The sequence below is a fragment of the Pipistrellus hanaki genome, assembly GCF_964339955.1.
Source record: "Pipistrellus hanaki genome assembly, chromosome: X".
Classification (NCBI taxonomy): domain Eukaryota; kingdom Metazoa; phylum Chordata; class Mammalia; order Chiroptera; family Vespertilionidae; genus Pipistrellus; species Pipistrellus hanaki.
In genome coordinates this window covers 89,466,476-89,492,070 of record NC_140524.1, presented here as the reverse complement: position 1 = coordinate 89,492,070, position 25,595 = coordinate 89,466,476, and the positions used below count along the sequence as shown (strand labels likewise).

At 38.0% G+C, this 25,595-nt stretch overlaps 1 pseudogene across 1 annotated transcript; it reads left to right on the top strand.

The window, feature by feature from the left end:
- The first annotated feature begins 14,630 nt into the window (after positions 1–14,630).
- LOC311615517 (EP300-interacting inhibitor of differentiation 1-like) lies at positions 14,631–22,654 on the top strand (annotated as a pseudogene). Its single transcript has 2 exons — positions 14,631–14,650; positions 22,142–22,654. The product of its transcript is annotated as an EP300-interacting inhibitor of differentiation 1-like (transcript).
- Positions 22,655–25,595: the final 2,941 nt, after the last annotated feature.

Genomic DNA, 25,595 nt, shown 5'->3' with positions numbered 1-25,595 from the left:
GCTTATTAAAGAGGATGGCAATGAATTAATGAGCTACTATTCATTGAGTGCTTATTATATTTGAGCCCTGAACTTAATATTTTAAATTCATTTAATGCTTGAAATAGGGTTATTTAATTCTTTACCGAAAGTAGGAAAATAAAATTTAAATTAAGCTACAGTTACATAATAAGGAAATATTAGATTCTCACTCCTCTTCCATAGTGAAGAGCTGATTATTGAGAAATGACTGCCTTGCTAGAGGCTACATTTTCCAGCATTATTGTATCTAGCTAAGTGGCATGCAGGTGAAAGTGATCTGTTTCTCTTCTTTCTTATTTTCCACTTTCTGATTATAAGCAAATACCTGAGGCCCTAATCTACAATATAGCTACCAGGTGGAAGAAATCTGGCCTTTTGCATCAGCAGGTTGATGCAAAAGGCCAGATTATTCATATTTCATCATACTATGAGAAAAATTTATTTTATTAATCATTGAGTTTTGGGGCTTATCAGTTATGACATCTATCTTAACATATACTACTGCAGTTCTCTTAATCACCGAGTCAATAATACCTTAATAAAAGAAAAGATGTTGATTGAGAACCTGCTTTGAGGGATTGTAAAAACATAGTCAACACATTTGTAGACACAAGTTTATACAAAGGCAGCACGACATATGTTTGGAATTCCTATAGTGATGATTATGATCATTTGATAGCTTTACTTTTTAAAAAAAATATATATTTTATTGATTTTTTACACAGAGGAAGGGAGAGGGATAGAGAGTTAGAAACATTGATGAGAGAAACATCGACCAGCTGCCTCTTGCACATCCCCCACCAGGGATGTGCCCACAACCAAGGTACATGCCCTTGACCAGATTCGAACCCGGGACCTTTCAGTCTGCAAGCCAACGCTCTGTCCACTGAGCCAAACCGGTTTGGGCAATAGCGTTACTTTTAATGTAATTTCTCACTTTGTACTTAAAAGGTGGAATTTTTAATTGAATTCAATAAACATGGAAACTAAACATCAGAAGATTCAAATGACTTCTTGTGACAAAGTTGAAACAAACCCAACTGGTTAGCTAAAAAAAAATCTGAGCTCTTTTCCTGCAACATATTTTCTTAACTTGCTGATTAAGAAAATAGAAAACCAAAGCTTCCATGATTTCTTTACCGGTATGAAGTTTTAAAGGTATGGCTGAAGACTTGAGAAAAATTTACACACATTTATTCTAGCTGGGGTATAATATCAGAAATGAGTAAAAAAAAAAAAAAGGTGATGATAAATTACTTAAATTCCCGAACCATAAAGTTAGGATTGGGGTTGAATGGGCAGTAGAAGGCAAGACGATAAGGCTACAGCTTTGTCCTGAAGTTGAATCTTTTAATTTCTTTTGGACATATATTTATGTCATCTATGGGCTTGGAATAACATGGGGATATGAAATAATTTTGTCAGGTTTGTACTTGATGTAAAATAACCAATAAACACATTTTAATAGATTATATTTATTTCATTTAAATAAAAATTACCCAAATAGGAATGATGTCACCATTATCCAATATAAATTTCTGCAATTATATAAACACTAGAGGCCTGGTGCACGGATTCCTGCACCAGTGAGGTCCCTCAGCCTGGCCTGTGCCCTCTTGCAATTCAGGATACCTTGGGGGATGTTTGACTGCTGGTTTCACTCCATCTGCAACATCCCCGGAGGGATGTGAGTGAAGCCACAGGCGACAGGCAGCTGGGGAGGAGACCAAGCCGGGCTGGGCACCAAACCGTTCCTGCTTATCCCAGCCCTCAGCACTATGATGCACACTGACCACCAGGAGGCAGGTGCTCAATACAGGAACTGCCCCCTGGTGGTCAGTATACTCCCACAACAGGAGCACTGCTCAAATGACTGACTGGTACCAGACACTGGGCTCAAAGCTGGGAAGTGAAGACTCTCCCACCTCTGTGGCAGCACTACCAAGTGGTGGTGGTGGCAGGTGCAGTCAGTGGGACTGGGATGAGCAGGAACAACACAGCACCTGGGCCAACTCGATCTCCTCCCCAGCCACCTGCCATTTCGTGCACTATTACATCCCTAAGGGATGTCAACTGCCGGATTTCAAGAGATCACAGGCCAGGTTGAGGGACCCCACCAGTGCACAAATTCATGCACCAGGCCTCTAGTTGTAAATAATGCTGCAATGAACAGAGGGGTGTATACATGTATTCAAATTAGTGTTTTTATTTTCTTTTGACAAATACACACATGTGGAATTAAATGCTGAGTTATATGGTAATTCTGTTTTTAATTTTTTGAGGAACTTCCATACTATTTTCCATAGTGGCTGCACCAATCTGAGTTTCTCCAATGGTGCATGTTGGGTTCTCTTTTCTCCACATCCTCACCAGCACTTGTTCTTTGTTGTCTTCTTGAAAATAGCCATTCCAACAGATGTGAGGCAATATCTCATCATAGTTATGATTTGCATTTCCCTGATGATTAGTGATGAGCATCTTTTCATATCTCTTAGCCATTTGTATATTTTCTTTGGAGAAATCTCTATTTAGGTTCCCTAAATTGTTTGCTTTTTAAATGTTGAGTTGTATGTGTTCTTTACATATTTAGGATATTCATACATAATCAAATATAACATTTGCATATTTTTTTCTCTCAGTAGATTGCTTTTTTGTTTTTGTTCATGGTGTCCTTTCCTGTGCAAAAGCTTTTAATTTGATGTAGTCCCATTTGCTTATTTTTGCTTTTGTTCCCTTTGCCTTAGAAGACATTGAAACAAAATGCTGAGACCTATGTCAAAGAATTTACTGCTTATGTTTTCTTGTAGGATTTTCATAATCTCATTAAAGGTACTGTCATTTTTATTTCCCTTTAAATGACTAAAGAACATGCTCACATGTTATTCGAAAGAACTACCTTTCATGTCATTTAACTTTGTTTAAAATGTTCTGAAATAAAAATGTTACAAAGAAAATAGTATTAACTGGGATATTAACAGATGTACTAAACTTAATTCATTGAAACAGTTTGAAATTTTAATGACAGAATAAAAGCTTCTTACTATGCCACCATAACAGGACCTGCAAAATAAAAATGTGTTTACAAGTTGTAACTTTACATGACAGCTTAAATTTCTTCATGTGATATGTGAAACTTTAGTACATACAATAATATAGTTGTTCATATGCTAAACCTACTCATACTAAAATTTGGAGCATTAGAATAGTCATGATATACTGTGGGTCATGTCCATAATGCAGAATAAAGGTCATTTCAACAATTTAATACTATTTTTTGTGCCTTTCAGATTTCAAATAATTGGTTTCTATTTAAAAATACCACACATATTACATTAGTGCCTTTTTGTCAATCATTAAAAATATTTTATGCTCTTCTAAAACACAAATTGAAAATCAGTAGAGAAGCTATTGACAAATCAGAAAGATAAGTCAAAATCAATTAAAGCCAGAGCCTTTAACTGGAGTACTACTGGGAAAAATATAAAAACCATAATGACCTTGAATCTATAATTGCAACCCAGAAAAGAAGGGCATAATGGATTAAAGGAATTTGTTCAAAAAATAAGGAACATAGTAGCTGAATCAGGACCATAGCAGTTTAAAGCCACACAGATGGCAAACATCTGTATCACCTATTTGTATATGGCAATAATAATGGTAAAAGTAAGAAAGAAGCCAGGGAGCTCCAGTTTCCATGTGTGTCAGTCCATATAATTCTAAAAGGTAAAGAGGACCTTCAAATGGGAATTAAAAAGCAATCCTGTAGGCTGACTTAAGTTTCTCACATATTTAAAAATACTTACCCATGGGTATGTTTTTCATTTTTTTTACTGTCTTTAAAATTTTATATATTTTTAATTTATTAAATCTTTTTTGTTCAGATTATTACAATTGTTCCTCTTTTTTCCCCCATAGCTCCCCTGCACCAGGGTCCTACATCACCCTCTGCCCTTACTCTCCCCCCCCCCCACTGTCCTCATCCATAGGTGTACGATTTTTATCAGTCTCTTCCCGCACCCCACCCCCTTTTCCCCAGAGAATTGTCAGTTCACTCGCTTTCTATGCCCCTGATTCTATTATATTCACCAGTTTATTCTGTTCATCAGATTTTTATTCACTTGATTTTTAGATTCACTTGTTGATAGATATGTATTTGTTGTTCATAATTTTTATCTTTTTCTTCTTTCTCTTCTTCTTAAAGAATACCTTTCAGCATTTCATATAATTCTGGTTTGGTGGTGATGAACTCCTTTAGCTTTTTCTTATCTGTGAAACTCTTTATCTGACTTTCAATTCTGAATGGTAGCTTTGCTGGGTAATCTTGGTTGTAGGTTCTTGCTATTCATCACTTTAAATATTTCTTGCCATTCCTGTCTGGCCTGCATAGTTTCTGTTGAGAAATCAGATGACAATCGTATGGGTGCTCCCTTGTAGGCAACTGTTTTTCTCTTGCTGCTCTTAATATTCTCTGTCTTTTGCTCTTGGCATTTTAATTATGATGTGTCTTGGTGTGGTCCTCTTTGGATTCTTTTTTTGGGGGTTCTGTGTGCTGCCTGAATTTGTAAGTCTATTCTTTCTCCAAGTGGGGGAAATTTTCTGTCACTATTTCTTCAAATAGATTTTCAGTATTTTGCTCTCTTTCTTCTTCAGAGACCCCCATAATTCTGATGTTGGTACACTTAAAGTTATCACAGAGACTTCTTATACTATCTTCACCTTTTTGGATTCTTTTTTCTTTTTGCTTTTCTGGAGGAGTGTTTTTTGCTTCTTTGTATTCCAAATCTTTGACTTGATTCTTGTGATCCTGTAGTCTGCTTTTAGGTCTCTGTATAATATTTTTATTTCAGTCAGTGTATGCTTAATTTCTAGTTGATCCTTTTTCATATCCTTGAGAGTCTCATTAAATGTATTGGCCTTTTCTAGGAAATTCTTGAAAAACCTTATAACCGTGGTTTTGAACTCTGTATCCAGTCTTTTGCTTCCCTCCATTTCCTTCATTTGTGGCCTGCCTCTTCATCTCCGCATTTTAGCTGCTTCCCTGAGTTGATGGGAGTGGCTTTGTGTGCTAGGTGTCCTAGCAGGGCCCAGTGGCTCAGCCTCCCCAGTTACCTGAGTTGGACACTTTTGGTGCACCCCTTTGTGGGCTGTGTATGCAGTCTTGTTGTAGTTAAGCCTTGATTGTTGCTGGTATTACTGGGGGAAGTTGACCTCCAGGCCAATTGGCTGTGAGGATCAGCAGTGTCTCCACTAGGAGAGCTTCTGTGCTCAGCTTGGTTGGGGTGAAGTCTCAGGGTAGAGCAGACAGCCTTGGATTCCCGTCAGCCCCTTCCTAAGAGACCCTTGTGTCTCAGTGTCCCACGGCAATGGTTGCACATACCTCTGAGAAAAGGCTGCTCTCCAATTTTGCCTGCTACCATACAGTCCATTTTCTCCCTGAATGAGTCGGGGTACCCAAAGTCTCACCAGGAACTGGATTTCATTGCAGTCAGGAGGTTTTGTTTCCCTCCCAAATGAAAATGCTAGCTGCACGCTTGCTGCCTGCCCTCTCAGCACGCACCGCGAGTAAGCCAGCCACGTATTCAGCTGCCTGCCCTTTCAGCGTGCACAGGTCTCCAAACCTCTGTCCTCCACAGCTCCTGAGTCTCAGTGTCCTTTTAGCTTTCCTTCTAGTTGTAGAATATCCACTCAGCCAACTTTCTGGTGGTTCTGGACAATATCCACTCTGTCTTCCTGTTGCAGTTTTGAAATTGTTGTGCGAGGCAGCAGTATAGCTGTTTACCTATGTTGCCATATTGGTTTCTCTCCCCATGGATATGTTTTTATTAATTTTGTAGAGAGAGGAAGGAAGGTAGTGAATGGGAGAGAAAGAGAGAAATGGAGATAGAGGGAGAAACGGCGATCCGTTGCATCCCCTAAATGCCCCAACTGAGGATCAAACCCACATTCTTGAGCCCACTGGCCATGGCTTTATCGCATATTAGAGGCCCAATACATGAAATTCATGCAGGAGTAGGCCTTCCTTCCTCCGGCTGCCAGCACAGGCTTCCCTGTGGCATCTGGGACCTAGGCTTCCCTCAGGCTGTTGGCTTCATCCAAAAGGTCATCCAGAAGGACATCCAGAAAGACTCCTGGTCTAATTAGCACTTTACACTTTTATTATTATAGATTTTTACCATTTCACTATGCACTTACAGTCAATATCACCAACCTTAAGAATGATTCAGTTTACAATTTCCTGAAATTTGCAGTTTTAGATAAAATTTTAATATCAATAAATAATCAAAGAGTGCTGCTTTTATATAGCAATATACATTCTCATGGTTTGGATAAAAATTCAAATAACTTGCCTGTTCCACAAGAAAACTAAAATGAGTATGAGTATAAACTACCAAAAAATGGAGATTTACTCCTCCAACCTCTCCCACCAGCACTCTACTACAGCCCTCAGTACTGAAAGTCAAACTGATTCCTATTGTTTCCAGGCTACTTTGTAGCAACTTGAGATTTTTGAGCATCACTGTCTGCTTAAACTCTGCCTACGGGTTCTAGAGGGAACTTCAGCCTGTGACTAGAGTTGCAATGGATTCACCAACACCCCCTCCACTGGGTCATTTTCTCAGGTATCTGATGAAGAAAACTCAGCTGATACTCAAGCTATCTCAGAAGCATTAGTAAAGAACCTTAGTAACTTGATTCTCAACCCTAGTAACAGATTTCCTTCCCTTCCATGAAAACATTCACCCCAACAGCAGGACAGAGAAAAAGAATTAAAAGGGTATGTACTGGGGCTGAGTTATGACCTGGTCTACAGGAGGAGATGTGGAGTGAGGGCAATGGCAAGTCTTAAAAGAGACATGGAGTCCTTTTAGGCATATACCTTATTCCTGTACTCATTTGAGTTGTAACAGTTTTTTGATGTATTATTTCAATTTTTAGTAGCAAATGTGTGTATAGGGTATCTTTTTTTAAAATATATTTTTTACAGAGAGGAAGAGAGAGGGATAGAGAGCTACCCTGTTTCCCCGAAAATAAGACAGTGTCTTATATTAATTTTTGCTCCCAAACGTACGCTAGGTCTTATTTTCAGGGGATGTCTTATTTTTCCATGAAGAAGAGTATGGTACACATTTATTGTTAAACGAAAATAAAGGAAATTTATTACCTGTATACGGTACGGTAGTACGGTAGTTGTCAACACAAACCAGACAAACTGTGAATCCTACAGTATCAAGAATTGACTCATTTATTCAATGACAATCATGTCATCATCTTCTGGAACATCATCATAACAATCCAATTCCTGAATTTCCTGGTGAATTTCTTGTGACTCCATTTCTTTCAGAATCAGTGGACCAAATCTCTCATGTTTAGCCTAGGGGAGCCTTATTTTCGGGGGGATGCCTTATATTTCACTCAGAAGGAAACCTGTAAGTAGGTCTTATTTTCGGGGAAGCACGATAGAAACATAGATGAGAGAGAATCATAGATCAGCTGCCCCCTGCACACCCCCAACCAGGGATGTGCCCTCAACCAAGGCACATGCCCTTGACCGGAATTGAACCTAGAGTATCTTTTTAAAATCTGAGGCATGTCTGAGACAAGTTTTAAAAAAAGAAAAGGAAATCAAACTGTTCTTATAAAAAAGTATGTTGTATGTTACTTCCATTAAATACAACTAAGGACATAGGCAGTTAGTCCTTAAACAATGCATAGGTTAGGGGCACCAACCCCTGCAGAGTCAAAAATCCATGTATAACTTTTTACTGCCCCAAAACTTAAGTTGGCCCCTGGAAATCACTGGGGATTACCTTCAGAACTCACCCATAGATTAAAAAAAAATCCAAGGATGCTCAAGTCCCAATATAGAGTGGCATAGATCAATTAATACAGTCAGCCCTGCACATCCACGGCACCCAATGGCAGATTAAAAACAGTACAAGTATTTAGTGGAAAACAAATCCATGCAGTCCAGCTGGTGTGGTTCAGCGGTTGAGCATCGACCTACGTATCAGAAGGTCATGGTTCAATTCTGTCATGGTACATGCCCGGGTTGTAGACTAGATCCCAGAAAGGGGCATGCAGAAGGTAGTTAATCAATGATTCTTTCTCATCATTGATGTCTCTCTCTCTCTGTCCCTCTCTGAAATAAAATTTAAAAAAATCTTAAAAACCCACATCTAACTGGACCCACACAATGCAAATGGATATTGTTCAATATGTCTCAAGTTTTCATTATCTAAGTCTGCTCATTTTAAAGACTACAATTATATTGTAGATTTAAATATTAGTTTTTATGCCACAATTTTTATGTAGTTAAAAAATAAGAGATGGACACTCTGTATTAAATCTTTGTTTCTATCAGATTTACATATTGACACTCATATTGAACATTGTTATAATTGTATCAGACAGGATAAGAAATCCTTTCTGTATATATAGAAAGTTTTATGGACATAGATGCAAAGCGGTGCCCAAAACGTTAGCACAGATAGGTATCTACCTATTACATTTTAAAGATACGTTTGCATGATGTAATTTAAACATTAATAACTATGCTACCCTGTTTCCCGGAAAATAAGACAGTGTCTTATATTAATTTTTGCTCCCAAAAATGCGCTAGGTCTTATTTTCAGGGGATGTCTTATCTTTCAATACGCTAGGTCTTATTTTCAGAGGATGTCTTATTTTCAGGGAAACACGGTAGTAATATAGTTATTTGAGGAATGCCAAAATGCCACTTAAGCACAAGTATTTCCTCTCTAGAAAAAAGTCCATATTGATTTCTTGAGAAAAGAACCACTATTTAACTACTATTATTTTATAGTAGTAGCAGTATTTAAAGCAGCAGCAAAGAATTACATAGTAAGTTGATCTAGTTTAGTGGTTGGCAAACTCATTAGTCAACAGAGACAAGTATCAACAGTACAATGCTTGAAATTTCCTTTGAGAGCCAAATTTTTTAAACTTAAATTTCTTCTAATGCAACTTCTTCAAAATAGACTTGCCCAGGCCGTATTTTGTAGATGAGCCACACTCAAGGGGCCACACTCTTGAGCCTCAGTTTGCCGACTATGGGTCTAGTTAAAATGCTTTTAATTTTTAAAATGTATCTTTATTTTTGAAAGTATTACAGATGTCCCCCCTTTTCTCCCCATTGACCCTTCCATCCTGCACCAATCCCCCACCCCAAGCCTTCAACACACTATTGTCTGTGTCCATAGGTTATGCATATATGCATACAAGTTCTTTGGTTAAATTCTCCCCTACCACCCACCCACCCACTCCCTATCCCGCCAAGATTCATTAGTCTGTTCCATGCTTCTGTCTCTGGTTCTATTTTGTTCATCAGTTTATTTTGCTCCTTAGATTCCACAGATGAGTGAGATCATGTGATACTTATCTTTCTCTATATATTAACTCATTTAGTCTTTACAATAATTCCAACCCCATTTTATATTTGAACAAACTGAGGCATAAAAAGGTTCAATGATTTTCCCAAGAGTATACAACTAGTAATAAAATAAGATGGGATTTGAATCCTGATTATCTGGCTTCAGGTTCTATGCTCTCTCTCTATATATATATTTAATATAGCCTCTGTTCAAAAAGAAGTGTATTTTAACTTTGTTATGGATACTCTGCACATATAAAGCAGCAACACCCAACAGCCAAGCAGTCTACATTTCAAAAATTATTCTGGAACTTTATAGTGGGATGTAGATCTGCCATATGTGTGTGTGGTTGTTTTTCTTTATCTATGATAAATTTTTAGGCTTCGTGAACATATTTCAATTTCCACCTAATTTACTACCATGGTCCCAAGACACATTGCCAATATCAAGGCAGGAGAGAAAACTAGTTGAAAGAAAAAGAGATAACTTGTGTCACATAGACACAATCTCTCACAAAGATAGAACACAAACATGTTTGCTTTCCCTTCTTCAGGGACACACTATTTATATACCTGGTATATTTTTTGCAGTCCTTTGAAAAGGAGAAGCACTCAGAGCTATGTATTGCCATTGTGCAAATTAGAAAAGTGACCCAATCGCAAGATACTGTGTTGCGTCTATTTGAAATTTGTCATACTAAATGGACTTTTTAGAACAAAACACATTGCTTCTATCTATCAAGACATTCTGCGAAAAACATTCAAATCCATGGCATGTATTATGCGAATGTCCCTCTTCCTTTGATATGGCACCATAGGGAATGCACAAATTATGAGGCTGGACTCAGTGGCTCTAAACCCACAGCCATCTAATGATCATTCTCTGAAGGTAGAGGCAGCAATCTTACAGGTGGTGTGCAAGAATTTTGTTCTGGGAATTTTTCCCCTGGAACCTTAGCTCCCATCCTATATAATAAAAGAGAAACAAGCAAATTGACCATACCACATCCACCAGCCAATCAGGAAGAGTATGCAAATTAACCCAACCAAGGTGTTGGTTAATTTGCATATCAAGACAGTATAGAAAGATGCCAAGTGTTGCAGAAGGGAGCGAAGCTGAGGAGAAGCAAGCAAGCAGGCGGGGAGGAAAGGAGGGAAGCCGGTGGGGCAGCAGAGAAGGGAGGGAAGCAGGTAGGGCAGCAGAGACCACAGCAAGAAGCCCTATTGCAGGAATCTTCCTGCAACGGGCCTCTAGCATTTAAATAAGTACATATTTTGCCAGAGGAACTTCTCAGCATTAGTGGTAGTGAGCTGGATTTCAGGCAAATTCTCAATCACCTCCATTATAATTTCTGTGTTCCCTTGAGTCCTGTTGAGCATGTATATCTTCCTCTCATTAGTGGAAACTTCTGCCTAAGGGTGGGCTGAATTTTCTGGCATTTCCAATTCATTAGTACTTCTTGGGGTATACTGACTAGTTTATTTTTTTAAATATATTTTATTGATTTTTCACAGAGAGGAAGGGAGAGAGATGGAGAGCCAGAAACGTCGATGAGAGAGAAACATAGACCAGCCGCCTCCTGCACATCCCCCACCAGGGATGTGCCCACAACCAACGTACATGCCCCTAACCGGAATCGAACCTGGGACCTCCCAGTCCGCAGACCGACGCTCTACCACTGAGCCAAACCGGTTTTGGCTATACTGACTAGTTTAAGGGGTACCCACAATGGGTTATATCTATTGTAGAGGAGATATACATAATGGAAATTATACTGTTTGGCATGACCAAGATGAATGGTAGGAGAAGATAATTACAAGCAAGATCAAGAACCTGGTAAGCCCATCATTGGCGGGATTCTCTGTTTTTAAATTACCATGCAGCAGATCAGCAATAGTGTGCAAAGGAGACACTGTCAACCAGGTCGACTATCTTCAAGAAATTAGGGGAGTGACACAGATCTGTAGAGGTTTTAAAGAAGCAAAGGAGAGTGGTGAAACCTAAAAAACAAAAGCTTCAGGGTAAAAATGCTTTTTTAGGGAGAAGAGAGAGAACAATTTAGAAACAGCAATGAGGACCAAACAGGGAATTCTTCCACCTTTCAGAATTATCTGAGGAATACAGGACAGAGAATTCTAGCTTTTGAGAAAAAGCCACTACACAAGAAGCAGTGGCTTAGGAAGGTAGCCAGGTTTCACTTAGAGAAAATGGTGAGGAAAAAATAAAAATTTTCCAGTATTTTTCAAACTTAAATGTACATGCAAATTACCCCGAGATATAGATTTTGAGGTTTTGACTAGGACTCTGCTTTCTTAACAAATTCCCAGGTGATACCAGCACTTGGAATAGCAAGGACATAGGGAATTCCAGAATAAAGAATGACATGGCTCAGTGTAACAAGGATTGGAGGAGGTTTGAATCAGCTCTGAGGACAAGGATAAGCATCTAGGCGATGAACTGGGGTCTCAGATCTCTTCACTGACTGAGACAAAAGGGACTTTGTATGAATTAACAAAACTAATGGTTTCTTTATAAGTTGCAGTCATCAGGCTAAGTGGGGAAGCATATGGAAAAGAATTTCTTACCAGGGAACCCAGAGTTCAGACTCCAATTGAGCATGTCAGAGTCAGAATGATAGATGGTTCTGGAAGTGCCTGGGACTTTGTGAATGTCCCTTTTTTGCTTCTGGTGGAGTTATTCACATATCATCTTCCAGTATGACTCTTAGAGAGAAAAAAAACATTCCAAATTGACATGGATACAAAGGAGTAGGAAGGTTTACTCTACTCTAAATCAATTTCCTGTTCCCTATTTTTTTTTTTTTTACAACTTTTCATTCCTGAGATTTTGAGAATGCATCACTACCCACACATATTTCAATTCTTTTTAACTATATTAAATCTTAACATATTAACATTTACCTCACCTGAAAATTACCTAGAATTAGACATTATTAAAATAAGCTTGAAAATAAAGAATTCTGCTATTTTACCTTGAATAAAAGAGAGGTCTTCATTTCAAATTCCACATATAGTTAGAATATATAATCTGATGATACAGTCACACACATTGTTAGAGACTATAAAATTTCCATTTCAAAGTATAATTCAAAGAAGAACTATTTAAAGTAACCATGTAAGTACATCTTAGAGATACACAAGAACAAATTTATAAAATATCAGTATCCCACTACAGCTAGCCTTTTCTACTAGTATGTATACATGGGGAAGTATGGGACTTGGTTGGAAGGTCTGTGAGGAGGATTCACTGAAAGGTTGGAGGCCTCATGGTCGGCAAACTGCGGCTCAAAAGCCATCGGCTCTTTGGCCCCTTGAGTGTGACTCTTCCACAAAATACCATGGCCTGGGTGAATCTATTTTGAAGAAGTGGCGTTAGAAGAAGTTTAAGTTTAAAAAATTTGGCTCTCAAAAGAAATTTCAATCATTGTACTATTTTTATTTGGCTCTGTTGACAAATGAGTTTGCCGACCACTGCCTGGGGATTCTTGCTGAAGGCAGTAGACCCCGCCTTGACTTTTCCAAACAAGTCTGAGCCCCAGGTGTTTTACTGGAATCTTTATGTTTAGACTTCAAAATGTCCTTGTTAAAAAGACACTACAGGTACATGTGTTTTCTCAAGGATATTTACTTTGCTGATAGTATCTAATAGTTAATTTTAGTTCAAGCTGTTGCTATAATAAAAGCCTAAGCAGGCAGATGAATGGGGCTATCTGGGTCCTTTATCCAGGCAGTCACTTAGCCCTCTCTTTCACAGAAAAGTGTGTCAGACTAATCATTTACCCATCGCTAAGGGTCTGCTGGTCAGCCCCAGAATATATACTCAATCATTCTGAAATGTTGAAAGGATCTAAAATTAGTATAATTCAAAGCCAAATGTGAATGTGGGTGCATGCTCCAAAAATCTCATCATATAGATTTTAAACATTAAGATATTTAAAGTAGCAATAAAACATACATGTACTTATTCATCAAGCACACAAGTTTACAAAACATAAACACGTCATTGGGAGTTTCAGCTTTTCCATAAGCGTAACTGCCAGAAACGTCAATTGAACCAAAACTTGCTTGCTTACTTACTTACTTACTTACTTTATTTATTTATTTATTTATTTATTTATTTATTTATTTATTTATTTATTTATTTATTTCAGAGAGGAAGGGAGAGGGAGAAAAAGAAACATCAATGATGAGAGAGAATCAATGATCTTCAGCCTCCTGCATGCCCCCTACTGGGGATTGAGCCTACTGCCCAGGCATGACTCTTGACTGTAATGGAACCCTTCAGTCTTCAGGCTGATGCTCTATCCAAGGAGTCAACCCAGCTAGGACTGAACCAAAACTTTAAAAGAAAGCATAGTGTGTTAAGCTTACTACATTTTATTTATTTGTTTGTTTGTTTGTTTATTTATTTATTTTGCTACTAACAATCACAGAATCAAGACTAATAGGCTGAAGATCATCGAGTTCCAAAGCAAATTATGATTAGATTGACAGATACTGTTATGAACAAATATTTGGAGAGTCACTAAAATGAATGAGGAGGGCAATGGCATTTTAAAATTAACACTGAAACAAAGTTCTTCTGAATCTGGGATTTCCCATATGCTCACGAGCACAGTGGCTGGCAAACTGTGGCTTAAGAGGCACATGTGGCCGAAACCGGTTTGGCTCAGCGGTAGAGCATCGGTCTGCGGACTGAAAGGTCCCAGGTTTGATTCCGGTCAGGGGCATGTACATTGGTTGTGGGCACATCCCCGGTAGGGGCTGTGCAAGAGGCAGCTGGTCGATGTTTCTCTCTCATTGACGTTTCTAGCTATCTCTCTCCCTTCCTCTCTTTGAAAAATCAATAAATTAAAAAAAAAAAAAAAGAGGCACATGTGGCTCCTTGGACCCTTGAGTGTGGCCCTTCCACAAAATACCACAACCTGGGCGCCTCTATTTTGAAGAAGTGGCATTAAAAGAAGTCTAAGTTTAAAAAATTTGGCTCTCAAAAGAAATTTCAATCATTGTACTATTTTTATTTGGCTCTGTTGACTAATGAGTTTGCCGACCACTTCCCTAGCGGGTTGCTTTATCCTGAGCCTACAGAGTTGTCTTCTGATGGAATGAAAAACTCTAGAAGGCTAATGAAACATGGATGGTTTTGTGAAGAACTTGATCAGTGGTATCAGTCACTCATTTATCTTTGAATGTCGCGATGGCCAAAGCATCAGTCAGGTAGAAGCTTACCACTGCTAAATCCTTATTTGCTGCAGAGCAACTCTGTGTTGAGAACTGATAACAGCTGGCTTCTCAAGCAACTGCTGTGTGGTTAGGGAACATAAGCTGAGTGGGCAGGAGAACTCTCTTACGGAGTTACTGAAGCACAACATTCAGATTAGGTGGCATCGCTGTGGCCTCCTGGGAGAAAGAGTGGCGGAGCCCATAGCTCTTTTTCATCCTCGCTGTCAGGCAGACAGTGAGCAGAAGCAGCAGGGTGACAGACCGCCACTTCAGTTACTAGCAGAAGGCTACATATTATTAAGGACGTGGAAATATAAAAATTACTGTACCAAAACACGCAGCTCTATAGTCAGGAGGGTCCCTTCCAGGAGAGCCAGATGAAGGCATCTGGTAATCTTTTCATTCAAATGATACATATTTTCCATTAGAAAATGTGATTCAAGAATTTCACCCAGAAAAACAATTTATTCCACAGTCACTAATGCATTTAACGAGCTATAGATATGAGAAAAACCCATTAATTTGTTTTTCCCCTGCCTCCCAAAACATTCTATGTTGCAGATGATGTTTTTACCCAAAGGAAACGTATAATTTATGGTTAGAGAGAAAAGGTCAGCATCTTGCCAGTACCTTTTAAGCTTTTAGATAAGCTCCTCACTGGGCCTCAATTTTCTCCTCTTGAAAGTGGGGCTAATAATAACTAATTTTCTTTTTTATTATATTGAGTATTAATAATATTTAAATATGGCTGGGACAGAGTAGGCATTAAATACATGGTAACTATAATAATTAGTACTAAAATCATAACCTTTATATTTGCAAAGTGTTTTCTCTGCTATAAAATGCTCTTACACAGACTCTCATGAACTAAGCAGAATAAACACTCTTGTTAACATTTTATAGATGAAGAGTCTAGGGTCCAGCAATCTTGACTTGCACAAGCTCGTGTGTCAGAGACCTCATTGAAAATCAAGTATCTTGCCTTCAGTTCCACTGTCCTTTGACTTGTAAAAATGTTATGAATGATAAAACTAAAACATGCATTGAACATATTTAGATTTGTTCATTGATTTAAATGTTTTGATAAAAGTTAAAAATACAGAACAGTATCCACTAATCATATAAGTAATAGTCAAGGATTCACCACACAGAATTTATTTTAAAGCCTTGTTGTCATTCCTTCACTCCCTCCTCTTCTCCCTCTCTTTCGCCCCTCCTTCCCTTTTTTCTTGCTCTCTTACTGTCACCCTCTTCCTCTCTTCCTGCCTCTCCTCAACCCATCTTAATTGGAGAGGGGTTTAAGTTACAAAAGACATTATTTATAGAGGAAGGAGTGGTCCTACTGTCTCTGATTCCATTCCCTCTAAACATCCTATATAATAAAAGCCAAGGTAGCATCGCACCATGCTGTCACAAGATGGTCACCACAAGATGGCTGGCAGGGAAGGGCAATTGTGGGCGATCAGGCCAGCAGGGGAGGGCAATTGGGGGTGGTGGTTAACAAACCTGCAGGGGAAGGCAGTTTGGGACTATCAGGCCAGCAGGGGAGGGTAACTGGGGGCAATTGGACTGGCAGGGGAGGTCAATTGGGGGCAATCAGGCCAGCAGGGGAGCAGTTAGGGGACAATCAGGCAGGCAGGCAGGTGAGCAGTTAGGAGCCAGCAGTCCCAAATTGTGAGAGGAATGCCCGATTGTCAGTTTAGGCCCGATCCCTGTGGGGATCAGGACATCCCTCAAGGGGTCCCAGGTTGGAGAGGGTGCAGGCTGGGCTGAGGGACACCCCCCTCCCCAGGGCACAAATTTTGTAAACCGGGACTCTAGTAAGGACAATAACTACTATATATTTAGTATGTTTCTTTACATTCTGTATCTTATACATTTGTGTATGTTTAGAATGAGTGTGCTCAAAATAATAGAATTATAATGTACAAACATTCTACAACTTGCTTTTACCTCTCAATATTACATTTCTGAGATTTCTTTATAATAATGTAAATTTATTGAATCAATAATTTTAACTGCTGATAACATTCTATGCTATAAATAGAACTTACATGTTTATGTTTTATATATCCCTTTATCTTCTTTTCAACTGATAAAATGCCACAACTAACTATTGGAATCTGTTAAAAGCTTTCTTTTCTGAACTCATGCATATTTCATTGTGTATATACATATAACTAGACTACTTATTGTCTCTTTATTGGTGTATAGTTCTCTTCCAATGGCTACATAGATAAGAAAAGTTAATGGCATTGCAAATAATTTATATTTATGCTAAATGTATTATACTCTAAGAAAAAATTTAAAAACCTTCAGGTTTTAAGTTTTATTTCTAGGTTGAGACATCTAAATTTTAATTTTAAGAAAATTTTTCCCAAGGAATAAAATACATTTTAAAGATAAGATCTTATGTTTATACAATTTATGTTTGCTATGTCACTTCTCATCATGAATTTTTACTTTAATTATTAGCTACTATGAATTCTTGGCCAGTGAAATACTATTTTACCTAATATTACATATTACCTCATCATCTTTTCTTTCTTTAGCTTGTCAGGTATATATTGCCTTTAAACTATGATCATTCAAATTGTATATATCATTTATCTTTACGTCAGGTACATATCATTTTCCAGAATATAGTCTCTTACTATTGTCTACTGAATGAGTTTAACCCATTTATATTTATTATTTGTAATAATACATGCATGTAACTTACAATATTTAAAATTGTCATACTTTGTCTTACATATATTCTCTTCTTGCCTTCAATTACTCTGTTTTAGTGGATTAATATCCATATTAATTTTATATTTAACTCACAAAATTGAGAGTTGATCCATATTTTATTCCTTACTTTACAAGACAAATACTATTCAAATATTTTTATCATCTATTGTTTTTTAGTCTTTTCATTAAACTTTTCTTTTAAACATTCCCAAATCTATCTATCTATCTATCTATCTATCTATCTATGTGGCTAATATGCTAAGTGTTTGTCCGACTGGTCACTATGATGTGCACTGATCACCAGGGGGCAAACCCTCAACACAGGAGCTCCCATGACATGCACTGGCCTTTTAAAAATAAATGGTACCACGAGCCTGGCATCCACAAAGCAACATTTGGCTTCTCCCAAGTGGGAAACAGGCCCTGCCACCACCCGGGAGCAACACCCTATCAAATTTCAGCTGACGTTGCCAAGACCCCAAGGCAAAACATGTGGGCCACAGCCTAGCCCAGTTCAAAAATATTCGCTGTGATTGCCGAGTAATGAAGTTCACATAGCAATGCCCTGCTTTCTCTCCCTACTGATTAGGCTCCTTGCTGTTTCTTCAGCCCAGGAACATGACTTGCTTTCTAGCCAGGTGGAAACATTTTACACTTTAACTAAATGTTTGTGAAGCATTTTACCATGCATCATCTCATTTGATCTTCACAGAAGCCCTGGAGTAGGTAGATAGGAGACTTGGTGGAATCCTATTTTCTTTTCATTAGGTGGAAAACAGAGATTTTGAAAGCTTAGAACCTTGACCTGACTGAAAAATAGTAATAAATGATGGACCTTAAAAATGACTTCAGGTTTACTCACTGCACAGAATATAGTCAAACACTGCTGCAGTTAAACATTTTACCCTTTGTTCTCCCTGTGTGATCTACAATAATAATCTGCTTCATATTGATATTTACTGCTGTGTTTCTGACAATTACCTGAAAGAGAAGTTGGGGTGCTTCACTGGGCTGGAAAAAGTTTAACTAAATCAGAAAGCAGGTCTAATTAAGCAAGTTTATTCTATACTGAGAGGACAGATTATTATGATCTCTGAACACATAATAATCTGACTACTCAAAGTATATCCTGTATAATAAAACGTTAATATTCAAATTGTTCCCTGGACCAGGAGTTGGCCAGTAGGCAGGCTGGCCAACTGCCCATGTCCCCTCCCCCTGTCTCCCTGTCCAGGCTGGCCAGACCCCACCTATGCACAAATTCATGCACCGGGCCTCTAATATACAATGTGTGTGTGTGTGTGTGTGTGTGTGTGTGTGTGTGTGTGTGTATATATATACACACACACACACATTCATATACATATACATACATATATATACATATGTGTGTGTGTGTGTGTGTGTGTGTACACACACACACACACACACACACACACACCGTATTTTTCGGACCATAAGACGCACTTTTTTTCCCCCAGAAGTGGGGGGGAAAAGTCCCTGCGTCTTATGGTCCAAATATAGCCTACACATATACTGTAAAAAAAAAGTTTTTTTACTTGCCTGGCTCTGTGTGGTCTCTGTGTGCTTGCCCGGCTCTAAAATGGTTCTAAATGCTGCTGTTTACTTTACAGGGTTGATTACATGTGTTTATGACTGTGATGTTGGGTTTTAATGCACATAAAATATTTTAGGACACTATTTGTTTCAGAATCTTTTTTTCTTCATTTCCCTTCTCTAAAAACTGGTGCGTCTTATGGTCCGGTGCGTCTTATGGTCCGAAAAATACGGTATATACTGAGTGGCCAAATTATTATGCGTTCAGAGATCATAATAATCTGGCCATTCAGTATATGTATATAAAAGGCTAAGTTAACTGGCACATATGCAATACATAAAAAACTCTCGCTTGTGCCAATTGCATGCGTATATTTTGATCTCTATTGTCAATCATGCATTTGGTTGACACTTCTTTTGCAGAGAAATGGCGAATAGAGATATTAAAATAGTTCTAATTAAATTCCTTTCAATGTGCACATATTCATGCACAGGGCCACTAGTTTTTATTATAATCCTTTTAAAGCTCACACAATATCTTAGGATTTATCATTTTGTCATTGCTTTTTTCCCCCCATCCAATTCCTTTCTATGTTCTTTTTTTTTCTTTTTGTTGAAGTATTCATTAGTGTTTATTTCAAGGAGAATCTGAAATGCTAACTCTATTAATTGATTATAAATGTTTTTCATTTATATTCACTCTGTATTTTTGTTTGTTTCATAAGGTTGCACATAAATATTGGTTTTGGAAATATTGTTTGGTTTGCAAAAAATGAATATATTATTGAATTATTTGGGACACAGAATATAAGTGTTTTATACAAAGCATTTTATAATAATAAATAAATCATAAGTACATCCAAGAGACTTTTAAAATAGCCTCAGTGATATAACAGACTCAAATATTACTTATTCTTATTTTTAAGTGAAACCATTTAAAAGCTTTTTACAAAAGCTAATGCAATTGCTTTTACTTTCCTTCATGGAGCCAATATGCAAAATATATAATAAAACACCAAATGAATCTGCACATGCAAATAATTTGTAATGTTCTTAAAAATTCAAGGTTTCATCCAGTGTGCACCACAAAATTTATTCATTGTAGAAAGATTAATTTTCTCAGGATTATTAATCTCTATTTTCACTAATAGTATCTTCTTTTCTTGGGAAAACTATTGCATAACATACATTATTTAAAAGTAATAGTTACATATTATTTCTTAAAAGTAATAGTGATAGAAATATGACTCTATATGTAGTACGATCTCTACATGTAGTTACTATATAAGATATACCCCAATGCTCTTAGAAGAAACACTTTTCATCAAGAATATGTTTATTTTAAAAGATATGTATGATTCAGTTACTTTAAAATGTATAAGTATGTCATGAGCTGACACCAGACCTATATGGACTATATGGGCAAATGCATAAAAAATGTAAGCCCAGTTACTTTATTCTGTAGGCACATATATTACAGCACAAATTCTGCAGTATCTCAATAATGGATGAGATGCTGTTCTGCTTCTGTGAACTGGGCATGAGTGAGATAATCACTGTGCAGCTGTATTTCTCTTCTGTACTACCAGATTTGAGTGTTATATGAATTTTTCTGTCTTAATCTCAGAGGTTATGTGGGCTACTCTTATTGTAACTGTCACTTTTGGATATGTGCAGTACAAATTTCACAATACAAGAGGAAAAGGGTTAACAAATGACTATATAAGAGGTCACCATGTGTGGTAGTTTAAATAGAACAGAAGGAGTCAGGGTTACATCAGCCTAACATTGCTGGTTCTTTTTATTCCCCTATGTGTCTATGTCTATGATTAGGTATTAGGGGATGTCATGAAGAAAAATCACCAGAAGTCCTTGAGGTTGCAATCTTTAAAATGATGAGATTGATTTCAGAGTCTATTTTTCTAGACCACTTTAGAAACAGTCCGCCTCTTCAATTCACTATTTATTTGTTACTTTGATATAAGACATTTAACCAATTGTCTCTTTCCCTAAATTAAGTACAATTATATTTGGTGATAGAGTTCTGTCTTAACCATGGGTAACACCTGCAACGTCACTTGATACCTGACCACTGAGCTTTCATTGAGATGATAAGCTCTGTGTCAGGACAGAAGGAAGTAAGTATTTCACATCTAAGAACCCAGCCAAACAATTATGAGAGCATTTCCTTATTTAAACTGTGCTGAGTTAATAAACAACTTAACTTTTCCACTGATTGACTCCCTTCAGGAAAAGCTATACTACATACTTTCAGAGAAGAGTTTACTTAAGTATAGGAGGCATGGAAATAGTTTCTCTAGTATGTATTCTGTTACATGTTGCTTAAAAATAAAAGATGTGATGATATTTAAATATATACATAATTCACTAATAGTTCTAGCAGATTTACTTCACATGGCTCATTTTTTTTGAGACACTCAATTCCATTTTGTAAATAAAAACATGTGTACATCAAGGCATGTGTATACGTATTATATACAGGACATATTTTGCCCCACTAATTAAGGGGTCTGCAAGCTAACCCACTACACTACCACCAATTTCTGTAATAAAATATTTTTGTAACACAGCCACTTTCATTCCTTTATGTATTCTCTATGACTGATTTTCCACTACAACGGTAGTCTTAAATAGTTACAACAGGCCATGTGGCCAGCAAAGCATAACGTTTCAACCATCTGGTCCTTTGAGAAAGAGTTTGCCAGCCTGGAAACAAAATGGTGGTATAGGTAACTGCCTTCCACAACCACATCAAAATTACAACTAAAATACAGAACCACCATCATTCATAACCACCTGAAATATGGCTATATGGGAGTCCTACAACTAAAGAATTAAAGAAGAAAGTAAATCAAGACACATCATAATGAAAATGTCAAGGGTTAAAGACAATGAGAGAATCTTACAAGCATCAAGAGAAAAGCAATTAGTTACCTATAAGGGAGCAGTCATATGACTGTCAGCTGATTTTTCAACAGAAACTCTGCAGGCCAGAAGGGAGTGGCAAGAAATATTCAAGGTGATGAGTAGCAAGGACCTACAGTCAAGATTACTCTACCCAGCAAAGCTATCATTTAGAAGGGCAGATAAAGAGCTTCACAGACAAGAATAAGCTAAAGGAGTTCATCACCACCAAACCAGTATTACATGAAATATTGAAGAGTATTCTTTAAGAAGAGGAAGAAGACTGTCCATGCTGTACGAGGAGAGCAACGACCTGCAGATGGACGTGCTGGGCGGCGAGGGGAACCTGCCGCCGATGGAGGTAGGCGGCTGGGGCCCACTGCAGCCGGAGGAGGAAGGCCCGATGGAGGAGGAGGGGGCGCAGGCCATGGCGGTGGGGGGAAAGGGGCGGGGGCCGCGGCCTAGCTGGCCGGCCTGGCCCCGAGGAGCTGCCGGCCTTGTTCGCAGGCGCCGACTTCGAGGCCGAGGAGTTCGATGACTGGGAGGAGGACTAAGACTACCCCGAGAAGACGGCACAGCGGCTGGGCTTCCACGGCTCTGCGGCCCTGGACGAGACAACAAGATGTTCCTGAGAACCTCCGGGGAGGCAGCGCGGACGGTGGCTTCCAGGTGCAGTACGAGAAGACCCCCTTCGACCAGCTGGCCTTCATCAAGGAGCTCTCCTGTATGGGAATCTATCGTGGATGGGATGGCTTATTTCATCTCTTAACTTTTATCAGTTAATTTAAAGGCCATATTTTATATACAAGGCTGGAATTATTTTGGAAATGTTTAATCCACCAAACCAATTGTGTTAGTGTGTTCCTGCTGTATTTTGTTGCTATTTAATTGTCTTTGCTTTGTTTTGAAGTAGTTATGCATGTCTTCCAATATATCACATACCTCCTGAGAGTTGGGGATAATAGTTACTCATCTTTGCATCCTTCACAGAATGCTTCACACTGATTTTCACATAATAAGGAATCATCAATAGCCATTTAGCTACAATTATAAGGCACTTAAAACTTTTTCTTTTATTTTAATACAATTCTTAAATTTTATTTAATATCAGCTGCAACCCTGGTTCTTTTCAAACATCAACCTGTCTTTAGTTCAACAAGAAAGAAAATATATGTAAAATATAACTCATTTTCTGAGTCATTTAGGGAAAATATATGATGTCATATAAAGGAAAGTTTTTGAGATGGGGTTGAGCTTTTGGTAGTGACATAAAGTCTGAGTGGTCAAGGCAGCAGTTATATCTTCCAGGCATTCTTTTTTTTTTTTTTTTTGTCAAAGTCCTGATAATTTCCGAGCAAATCTGTGAAATCTCATCCTCAATGCCCCTTAATTCTTCATAATTTTATCACTAAGAATCTGAATGCAGATTCCAGGTGATTTTTAACCTCATTTCTTCTTGACAAATATGGCTTTATTAAAATATACTATACCCCTACTAAGAATCCAATCTTTTTTTTTTTTTTTTTTTTTTTGCTTAAATGACATTGACATTCCTGACCTTGACCCAAATTCATCTCCAACACTACCCAGTTATGAGGCCTCAAGATTTTTCTATTGACCTAGTTAATCAAAGATAACTGTGACTACTCAAGCATCCCATAAATCTGAAGACCCTGGAATACTCCCTATTTAGCAAACCAAATGTAAATGCATTTAATTTTATCATCACAATGACCCTTTTATAAAAGTCACAATAGGCTCGCATTTGAAGCAAGTTTTTAGTTCACAAGTTTTGTTTTTTTTTTTTTAATCTGGGAGTATTCACCATCCTTGTATGTTTATGAGGTGACTTGGTTTTCTCAGTGTAAATACCTCTGACCTAACTCTTTTCCTTTATCACCCAATTCTATTGGAGCTTTTAATGCATCTACTATCCTTCAGAGGATTTCTGTCTCCTTTGTTCTTTGACTTCAGTTTGTATTCTAAGACCTGAAAATCAGGTACTTTCAAAGAGAAAAAAAGAAATTAAGAGATTTTTAAAATGAATTGTTTGGATAATGGTTTCATTGCATTCATATCAGGTGTAAGGAAGTGTGCTGAGTCCTAATTGCTGTTCTAGAACAATTACCAAAGCTATAAAAAGAAGTTAACAGCAGTGTTTTGGGATAAAGACCAAACCATATTTTAACTTTCATTATAAAATGAAAGTTTCCTTGTTTATTTCCACTCATGTTTTCTGTGTATAGAGTCGTGTACTCACATCTTGAGAGGCTAGCAATCTAACTTCCAACCCAACTCATTACTTCCCTTTTTTTGACACATAATAAGTTTCTTATTTGAATTCAAGTTTGTTGTTTTTTTTTTGTTTTGTTTTTTTAAACTGGAGACAAATTACTTGGTTTTACTTTGAGGAAATCTTGCATCTGCCCCCACCAGCATTCTCTTACCCACAACACCTGTGGGCCACCAATCCACAAACAGTTCTGTTTCTCTATTTCAGGGGTCTTCAAACTACGGCCCGCGGGCCACATGCGGCCCGCAGAGGAGTCTGATCCGGCCCGCCAGGTTTTTTGGGCAGTGAGCGCAGCCGAGGTGTTACAGTAGGAATTAGTAGTTCATAAAGTCCGGCCCTCCAGCTCTCTGAGGGACCGTGATCTGGCCCCCACTTTAAAAAGTTTGAGGACCCCTGCTATTTGTATTTTCTTTTATACCATACAGGGTGGATATAAGTTATGCACTTCTATTTGACAGATAATAAATAATATTCTTGAGGAGATAATATGTGGAATATGTACTGGGATACAACTGAAACAGGAATTTTAGGGGAATAAAGGCAGGCTTAGGGAATTTTTAGAATTTGGGTCCATGGAAAAACACAGGGCTACAGACTGGGAGAAGATACACTTCCATAGCACAAGGAAGCGAGGCACCTTTACATTTCCATAAGGCAAGGGAACTGGAAGTAGCCAAAAAAAATGGTCTATATTTACAAAATGAAAAAGGAGGAAAGAAGGCCAGAGAGAATAGGAGGACAATAAAGGAGGAAGGCTTCAGGAATCACTATAGTGACCAATTCAAAATGGAATACTGACTAATCAGAGGGGATATCAGAACACAGGAACTGCAGCCTTTATAAACCATGGAAACAGGAAGTCGGTGGGACCCTTTCCCCCTCCCTACATGGGAGTCCATTCTGTGGGATTCTTTCCCTCTCCCCATGTGGGAGTCTGTACTTGTTCTTCAAAAAATATCCACCTTTGCTATACCACCCTCGGTCCGTGGATTCATTCTTTGACTCAGGCGGACAAAGAGCCTGGGTTCCAGTCCAAATATTCCGCATCTCAACTTAAATGTAGCCTGTGACTGAACATCAAAGAGTATTATGGACATGTTGCTATACTAATAAGAAATATTTGCTGTCTGTTTCCTAACATGCAGAAAAGACTCCAAGAATCAGAAGGAGCCAGATGGAGATAGAAACAAGAAATGCAGCTGGCCCATCTGCCAAACACACTGACTCTAGCATGCAGTCCGAAAAGAACTCAATGACTTCCCTTGGATAATCAACCTTATTCCCGAAAGTAGTCTGTTCTCTTGGCTTGCTATGCAATAATCTCATAAAAATAAGCAATATATAGCTATATATTGTAAAATGCAATGCCATCACTTTTTTTTTTCTTAGCAAGAAATGGTACTGTTATTCGGTTGCTTAGTAATATTTTTC